We start from the raw sequence: 8888 nt of genomic DNA on the forward strand, positions 1-8888 counted from the left end.
CAGCATTCTGGCTCTATCAACGATTAGCTACCTACTCTTGAGCACATTGTTGAATCTGCTTTAAAATCCTGTTTTCCCATCCATAAAATGAGGGTTGTAATGGTTCTTTAAAAGACAACTGTGATGGACAGTGCTTCGTAGGATCCCTCGGATTCAGAACCATTTGATCTGCGTTAGATCCTCACCCCAAGACCATCCCATTGGCAACAAATTTCCACAAAGGGAAAACAAAACGATTACATGTACCCTAAACTTGCTTTATATTGTGAAGTATAAGGAAACAGTGGGCTTATTTGTTTTAGTCTGTATAAATTGCATGTCTTTCTTCTTTACTTTTCTTTTTCTTTTCTTTTCTTTTTTTGTCAGTCATGGGGCCTCAGCTCTTCAGCTCAAGGCTAGCGCTCTACCACTTGAGCCACAGCGCCACTTCCGGCTTTTTCTGCTTATGGGGTGCTGAGGAATCAAACCCAGGGCCTCATGCATGCAAGGCAAACACTCCACCACTGAGCTACCTTCCCAGCCCATCCTTTTTCTTCTGATTTAGGCAAAAAACAACAACAACAACAAAACCAAGCACTGTGTAATTCAACTGTCCACTAAGTTACATCATCTCAGCCTGGGTGTGATTATATATCTAGATATATATCTATGTCTAGATAGATCTATCATATAGCCATAGATCTACCATAGATCTATCTATAGCTATAGATAGGTATAAATCTATCACATACAGCTATATAGAGATCTATACATAGATATACATATATAGACTATATGTAGATAGATAGATGATACAGAGCTATATATATATATATATATATATATATATCAATATAAATATCAATATATATGTTGATTCCTCATATATATATATGAGAGATTCCTGCACAGCTAAGATGAATAACTGATAGTAAATAGCTGTATCCAAATTACCTTCCTCACACAAAAACCCTATTTTATGTTTGTTTGTTTGTTTTTGCCATTCCTGGAGCTTGAATTCAGGGCCTGTGCACAGTCCCTGAGCCTCTCTGTGCTCGAGGCTAGCTAGCATTCTACCACTTGAGTCACAGCACCACTTCTGGCTTTTTCTAAGTAGTTTATCGGAGATAAGAGTCTCGTGAACTTTTCTCCCTGGCCTGGCTTTGAACCGCGATCCTCAGATCTTAACCTCCTGAGTAGCTAGGGCCACCGGTACCCAGCAAAAACCCTATTAAAAACAAACAAACAAAGCTTTTTAAACGTGTTTTATTTGACGTCCTCCTCGGGTATCTTTTCCACACGCAGCTCTGTGTGCTTCTAGAAGTTGTGCTGCAGCCTTCAACTTCGTCCAGGGTTTCTGCAGTGAGCTGCCGCCGTCGCGCTCCTCTGGGAGAGAACACGGTAGGAAGTGTGTCTGTCACTCAGGTCCACGCACGTTGCTAGGAAAGGAGCCTCCTGACTAGCACAGGCTAAAGCTTGCTCTAGTGTTTCAAGTGCTGTCCTCCACCCACGTGTTTTTGTGTCGTTCTTGTTTCCTGAAGGTGGGTCTGTGGAATCTGGAGTCAGGCCCCCAAGTATTGTCCCAGCTCTTCACCTTATTTCCCGTATGTCCCTGAGAGCACTCCTTACTCCTTTGAGATCACGTGATCTCCTTCATTTCCAAGTCTTTCCATGTTAACGGTGGCGTCGGAGAGCCCTTAGTTCTGAAGCTTTATGACAAACACAAACATCCATCTTGTGTGTATCAGGGCTGCTGGGAAGCCTGACCTCGCAAGGAGCCTTCGTGTGAACATGCTGGGAACCGCGTCAGACGAGCTGCAGTGGGCAGTGGGGAGGGACTTCCACAGACCAGGGCCTTCGAGACTCGCCTCTCAGGCAGCTGAGCCGGGAGCTGCCTTCACACCCGCTGGTGTTCGCCCCCCAGCTGCTGACAAGCCCACCGGATGCTCTCGGGCCACTTAACAGCTTTTTTTTCTTTTTGAAGTTTGTAGTTTTAAAAAGTTTTTATTTGATCAGGAAAAAAAAGGACAATCTCAATGCCACCTTGTCACCTACCCACAGATTTGAACTCACAGGCTTCACTATTCTAGATAGCTACCTACTAACCCAACTTGACCTGGATCCCCTTCTATGCCCAAAGGTTCCATGTTGAAATAAACAATTCCTTACAATAGCCAACATTGTTACTTGGTCATAGCAAAACAAGGCCAAAGAAAGTTCAACTTGGTAGCCTCCCATTGGAACAAAATTGCAGGGATTAAAATAAAGAAGCAAGTATCAGCATAAACAACTTCTGTGTAATCCAAGATCAACTTTTCTGTATGTAAACATAAATATCAGTCCTAGCATCCTATAGTGGAACATGGAAACTCCCAAATCCAACTGTACTGAATAAAACTGCTCAGATTCACAATCTCCTTTCTAGGGTTGAGGGGAGAAATTATAAGAAGTCAGGATTGTTCTGTATTCAGAGCAAAAAATACATGCAAAGGACTTTAATCATACACTCCCTGGTTGAATAATCACCAGCGGATATGATATTCCATGGTTCTTCAATAAAAGCACACCGCAACCTCATAAAACCCACTTTTTCTAGATTCTCCGGTCTTCCCTGACCCAAGTGAAAAGTAATGTATCTATAATTCGGCACATTTTTTTATGCTGGTTCTGGTGCTTGAACTCAGGGCCTGAGTGTTGTCTCTGAGCTTTTGTGCTCAAGGCTAGCATTCTATCAGTTGAGCCATAAACCCACTTTTGGATTTCTGGTGATTAACTGAAGATTAAGAGTCTCTCGGGCTTTTCTGTCTCTGCTGGCTTTGAACCATGATCCTCAGATCTCAGCCTCCTAAGTAGCTATGATTACAGACATAAGCCACCAGTGGTTGGCAGACACACTTTAAATATTGCTGTTACCACCTAAAAGCTTAGGTACTCCCAAGTCTACCCCAGGTAGCATCGCCTAGTTCTTTTAAAATTACTTCACTGCACATCTTTCTTCAGTGTGTGACACTGAAAAAAGATTTCCACCTTTTAAAAGCCCCTATTTTTCACTTTTAGAGGGAGCAGATTCTAAATTATGTGTACAAAACTATTGCATGCAAAAAAAAATGCACGCATTGCTGAGTTCTAATTTGGAAATAGGACACATCTCCAAAGACAATAAAGAAAATAAGTCAAGGTTAAGCATGGAGATCACAAACCCCGTATATGAATAGTACCTTTAGAAATGCAGAGAGAGAGCATTTTGTACCCATAATTATTCAGATTTCTTTAGTCTCCTTTCAAACCAAGATTTGTTTACCAAAGGCATTACAATTTAGTGAGACAAATTAGACACAACTTTTTTATCTCGAGTGGTTTGCCCAGGCACTGATTGAACTAGTATTTCTTCCAAAGATTGCCTGGGAAGATAAATGAACAGGAGGAGCAATTAGGGTAAGGAAAAACTAAAGATTGGCTGGCATGATTTAAGTTTACCACTAAGGCACTTTGTCATTTTGTCTCTATAATCTCTATCAGAATTGACTAAAACAGTAAACATAAATCATTATACTAATTTATTTCACTACACTGTGGTCTGGGAAAAGAAGACTTTTTTCTTCTGAGAGACTTTGGGCACCCAGGCAGCCACTTTGATCTGATTTTCATTTATATATTGTGAAGAAAGCACCCAAGAGAATCAAAGATGGTTTTGCGGATTCCTTAAAAAAAAAAAACAAACATATTTTTTGGTGTCAAGGCAAGTTATTTTTATTACACTATGCTAAAATAACTATGCATTGTGCATGAAAACAACTCAACATTGATTTTATTTGTTTAAAAAAAAACCCTTAATTCCTAAGGCAGAGATGTAATCAAATCTACTACAGAACGTGATTTTTCACCCAGTGGTTAATAAGCCTTTAAAGTTCTTCTCTGAAGAAACCTCTGTAGCCACAGAGTCTTGGGATGCCATAGATTACCTGGAAATGTTCACAGAATTCCACACTCTGGGAAAGGAAGGCCACAGTGATGTCTTCTGAAGACAAGTGCTGAGCTGCTGAAGCCTGAAACAAGAGTACTAGCGACAGGCCTGCACATGCAAGCCCTAGTTGGCTACTTGAATAACAAAAGACCCGTTGATCAATCCTTGGAGACACACACACACACACACACACACACACACACACACCCCTAGACATATATAAATGTGTGTATATATTTCCAACTAGAACAGATATGAGATTAGCAGCATCCACTAGAAACAAGACCATTATAGTTCTCTCTAAGGTTTCAAAGAACCTCAAAACTATAAACAATGCACCCAAGCTCATAAAAAATGTATATCATTTTGACCATTCTCTACTTGAAATGCTTTGGAAGAGGGGGAAATGACAAGTGGATATATCAAATGAAAAATGTTCTGCGGCGCAGAGGAAGCAATCAGCAGGGTGAAAAGCCAGCTTACAGAATGGGAAAAAGATAGCTGCCAACCATGCATTTGATAAGGAGCAAATGCACAAAATACAGAAGGAATTCCTATAGCCCAAATAGAAAAAAAGATTGAAAAATGAACTAAGGATCTGGATTGACGTTTTTTGGACATAAAAGGCCAAGAGCTAGCTGAGAGGAAATTCACCGTTACTCATCTTCAGAGGAATGCAGATCAAAAGCACAATGAGATGTCTTCCCACACCTTTTAGGATGGCCTCCACCTAAGAAACAAGGCCTAACACTGTGGGCATAGATGTGCAGACATGGGACCTTTGCACACTGCTGGAAGGGGTGTACATGAACGCAGTCACTACTGAAAACAGGCTGGAACCCCCCCCCCCACCATAGAATTAAAAGTAAAAAAACCATATGAAACAGCAATCCTACTTCTGAGTATTTAGCAAGACATTTGAAATTAGAGTGTCAAAAAGATGTACAAACTTCCATATGCATTGCAACAATATGCACAATGGCTGAAATACAGAAACACCCAAAATGTCTATCGGTGAGTGAATGAATAAGGAGACTGCAGAATGTAGACACCGCGGAATGCTATTCAACCGTAGAAAGAAAGCAGATCTTCTATATGCAGCCACATGGACGAACCCTGTGAACATTACACTAAGGAGCTGGAGGTGTGGCTCAAGTGGTACAGCACCTACCTAGAAACCTGAGTCTTGAGTTCAAACCCTAGTTCTGCAAAACAAGAAATAAGAAAAATAAAAAGAGCATTATGTTAAATGAAGTATGTCACAGAAACGCAAATGACATGATTCCATTTAGAAGAGATTACTGAAATAGTCACAATCATAGGTATCCAACTACAGTGATACCATTTCCCCTCAGTCTGAGGAAGACAAAACACAACATGGAGTTTCAATTCTGCAAGTGAATTAAATGTAAAGGTCTGCGAATGCAACATTAGGTTTACAATTAACAATACTGTGCTATACTTTTAAGAAGATAGATCAGTCCTTTTGTTTTTCTTACCACTAGGAATGAAACCTTATGGGATGCAGCTAAGATGGTACTTGGAGGAAAATATATTTTAATGCACTGACTAAAGAATATTCTTATTTAAGGTAGCTGAGGGAAACACTGCCACTGTTTTAAAACACTGTTTTCATTTATTATATAGAGCCCCTAAGAAAATAGATTTATCAAATCGAGCGTGCAAGGCTCACGCTTACACTCCTTCCTACTCAAGACCCTGAGATTCGAGGATTTCAGTTCAAAACCAGCCCCATCAGGAAAGTCTGTGGGATTCTTATTGTTCTTGTATTGCTTGCATTGCTGTATGAGTCATGAGTTACACATGTTTTTCTTTTCTCCAAGTCTCATTTTCCATGATAGGCCTTAACTTTGTATGTATGTGTGTGTGTGCACGCACACACATGTGCTGGTCCTGGGGCTTGAACTCAGGGACTGGGCCTTGTTCCTGAGTTTGTTTGCTCAAGGCTAGTGCTCTACCACTTGAGCCACATCTCCACTTCCAGCTTTTCAGCAATTAATTGGAGATAAGAGTCTTGTGGACATGGTTGTCCAGGCTGGCTTTGAGCCACAATTCTCAGATCTCAGCCTCCTAAGTAGCTAGGGTTGCAGCCATGAAGGGAATAGAACATTCCAGATTCCTAAGAACCAGATAGAGAAGCCTGGTCAGGAAAACTGACTCAATGCTTACCAGAATGCCCCATGGACTGTGCTGTCCGGCTGCTTGGCCACCAGGAGGCCATTTCTTTGCCAGCCACCGTCAAGTATTAATCGCTGGAACACATGATTTTCTATGATCAGGGACATGGCGACTGAACATCAGGAAGGCCTGGATTGTAGTTTCAACATGGTTGTGGTGCCCAGGTGTAATTAGAGCACCAATACTGTGGCTGATATCCAACTCAGCTCCTACTAATTAATCCTATCTATATCTGAGATTAACATAGTTGGAAATACCAGTCCATTGTTTAAAGACTATTTATCCAAGTTTTGTGTCTGATTTTCCGCATCCCCAGTTTTGTGGGCTAGATGCTTGACGTGCAGAAGTGTGATCACCCCAACTCCTGCTTCACTCAATGGCTCTGAAAATGGTCCTGGTAATTAGGTCATTAATCATAGGCCAATAAATACTCTGTGTGTGTGTGTGTGTGTGTGTGTGTGTGTCTGTGTGTCTGTGTGTCTGTGTGTCTGTGTGTGGTGTCTGTGTCTGTGTCTCTGTGTGTGTGCAGGCATAGGGCTTGAACTTAGAGTCTTCCATTGTTGTTTGGCTTTTTCATTCAAGGCTAGCACTGCCCTACTTGAGCCGTACCTCCATTTCTGGATTTTTTGTTGTTGGTTATTTGGAGATAAGAATCTCTTGGATTTGTTTTGCCAGATTTGTCAGTCTCCTAAGTAGCTAGGATTACAGGCATGAGCCTCCATGCCCGAGTACCTTCATGCTTTTTTGAGTACCAAATGAGTCCAAAGAACACGGCAAACAGATAACTAGATAGATTTCTGATTCTTGATCTTCTCTGCCAGGTTATACAAACGGGCAAAAATACTCCAATGTAAGCAAGAACAATCCGTGAACTGTCATGTTGCACACTACATGAAACCCAGTCTACAGCCAATATTTACTCACTAATGTTTGTAATTCTTTACCCTCAATCTTGACATTTCTGCACCCATTGATTTCTTGTTTGGGCCAAATGAAATGATCACAAAGCACAGCCTGTGAAATTTAACTTTTTAAATCTGTGCTGAGCTTTCCTCGTCAGCGGTGCTGGGGTCTAAGTCACGCCTCCGTGTGTTTTTCTTGTCACTCACTAAACATTTGCCACTATTACTAGTAAGCTAAGCCTCTGGATGTTCATTATATTTGTCTTGTTCTTATCTCAATCTATCAAGCCAGTGGTTGTGTACCAATTTCTAAATTGGCCTAGGAAAAACATGCAGTTTTTAGTGTAGACATAGAGCATTTCAGAGTGTTCTAACAGTAGAGTTAGGCTGTGAGAATCTGGATTCTGCTAGGAAAACTAAAATGATATCATTTGTTCAATCAGGATGTTAAACTTTTTAAAAACAACCAACCAACCAAAAAAAGTCCTTACTTGAGCAGGAAAGTTAAAAGAAAGCATATAGGTTCTGAGTTCAAGACCCACTACTGGCATCAAAACAAAGGCCCGCGCGCGCGCGCACACACACACACACACACACACACACACACACACACACACACACACACACACACACACACACACACACACATAACCTACACAGAACTCTTTGGACCTGTGAGTTGTTTCTATCTTTCATAAATACATAAAACATTTTAATCTTCTCCCTTCCCCTAATTATAATCAAATAACAAGATCTCATAATAATGTCTAGTCCTGGAGAGAGGAAGAATAAGGTATTTTTATTTGTAAACTGGTTATGAATATTTTACTCACTAATTTCTCATGATTTTTCTATAATTCCAGCATAATTTCTTCTACCTAATTCTAGCCAAATTTTAGAAACCTCCATCCATCTAGTTTCTAGACACTGATTATCTCTAATGAGGGAAGATGTCTGACTAAACAAAATCTCTGAACATAATGAAGATGCACATCCATCCTTGGCTGGAGAAATTAGCAATTATGTCACCGGGATGACATTAGTGTGGTTTCAAAGGTGCCTGTACCACAGTGCTTTCTTTTTCTTGCTGCTAGACTTCTCCATATGCAATGTGGAAGTTTAGTCAACAGTACACTTTTGATAGTTCTCTTCTCAAACACAGTTAAGATTACAGTAAAATCAAAATGTTTCCAACAAAGGCATCAGGACAAAATCCTCACCAAGTCCTAGCCATTGACTAAGGTAAGTTTTATCATCATTTTTTAAAAAATTAGCATCAATGAGTTGTAAAGGGGTTCATTTTAATATGTCCTTTTATGTTTACAAGCCTTAGTCATAAGCCCTTACCCTCCATTCTTCTCCTTTCTTTCTCCTCTTCCCGAACTAGTCTCACGTTTCCTTGTTCCATTTTTTCTTATGCCTGCCTATATAAGCTTTGTGCTAGCTGCATTTGGAGCTGCTGGTCTTTGAGACAAGAGTCTACCAGTAGTCCTCCAGATCTCCAAGAAAGACTCATAATTTGGCCTCTTAAGTAGTGGCTTCTCTGTTTCTGAGTTTCCCTCCCTGAGGGAGGGAGGGAAAGTCTTCCTTCTCAGGTTTACCCTCCCACACACACCTCACCATCTCAAGGAGAGAGCCAGTGTAAATACAGGAGCCAGCACAGGCTCTCCCCAAAAAGCAGACGCCCAGGCCTAGCTGAGCATGGCTTCTGATGTTATTGGCTGGAACTCAAAGTTCAGCCAACTCAAAGTAAGTCTGGGAAAGGCGTTGGGGATGGGAAGAAAAGCAGGAGTTCCAATGAACAGCTAGGGTTCTCTGCTGCCCATAAGATTTGGGGTCATAGG

Source organism: Dipodomys merriami, unplaced genomic scaffold (assembly GCF_024711535.1).
Source record: "Dipodomys merriami isolate MVZ:Mamm:240054 unplaced genomic scaffold, mDipMer1.0.p SCAF_81, whole genome shotgun sequence".
NCBI lineage: Eukaryota > Metazoa > Chordata > Mammalia > Rodentia > Heteromyidae > Dipodomys > Dipodomys merriami.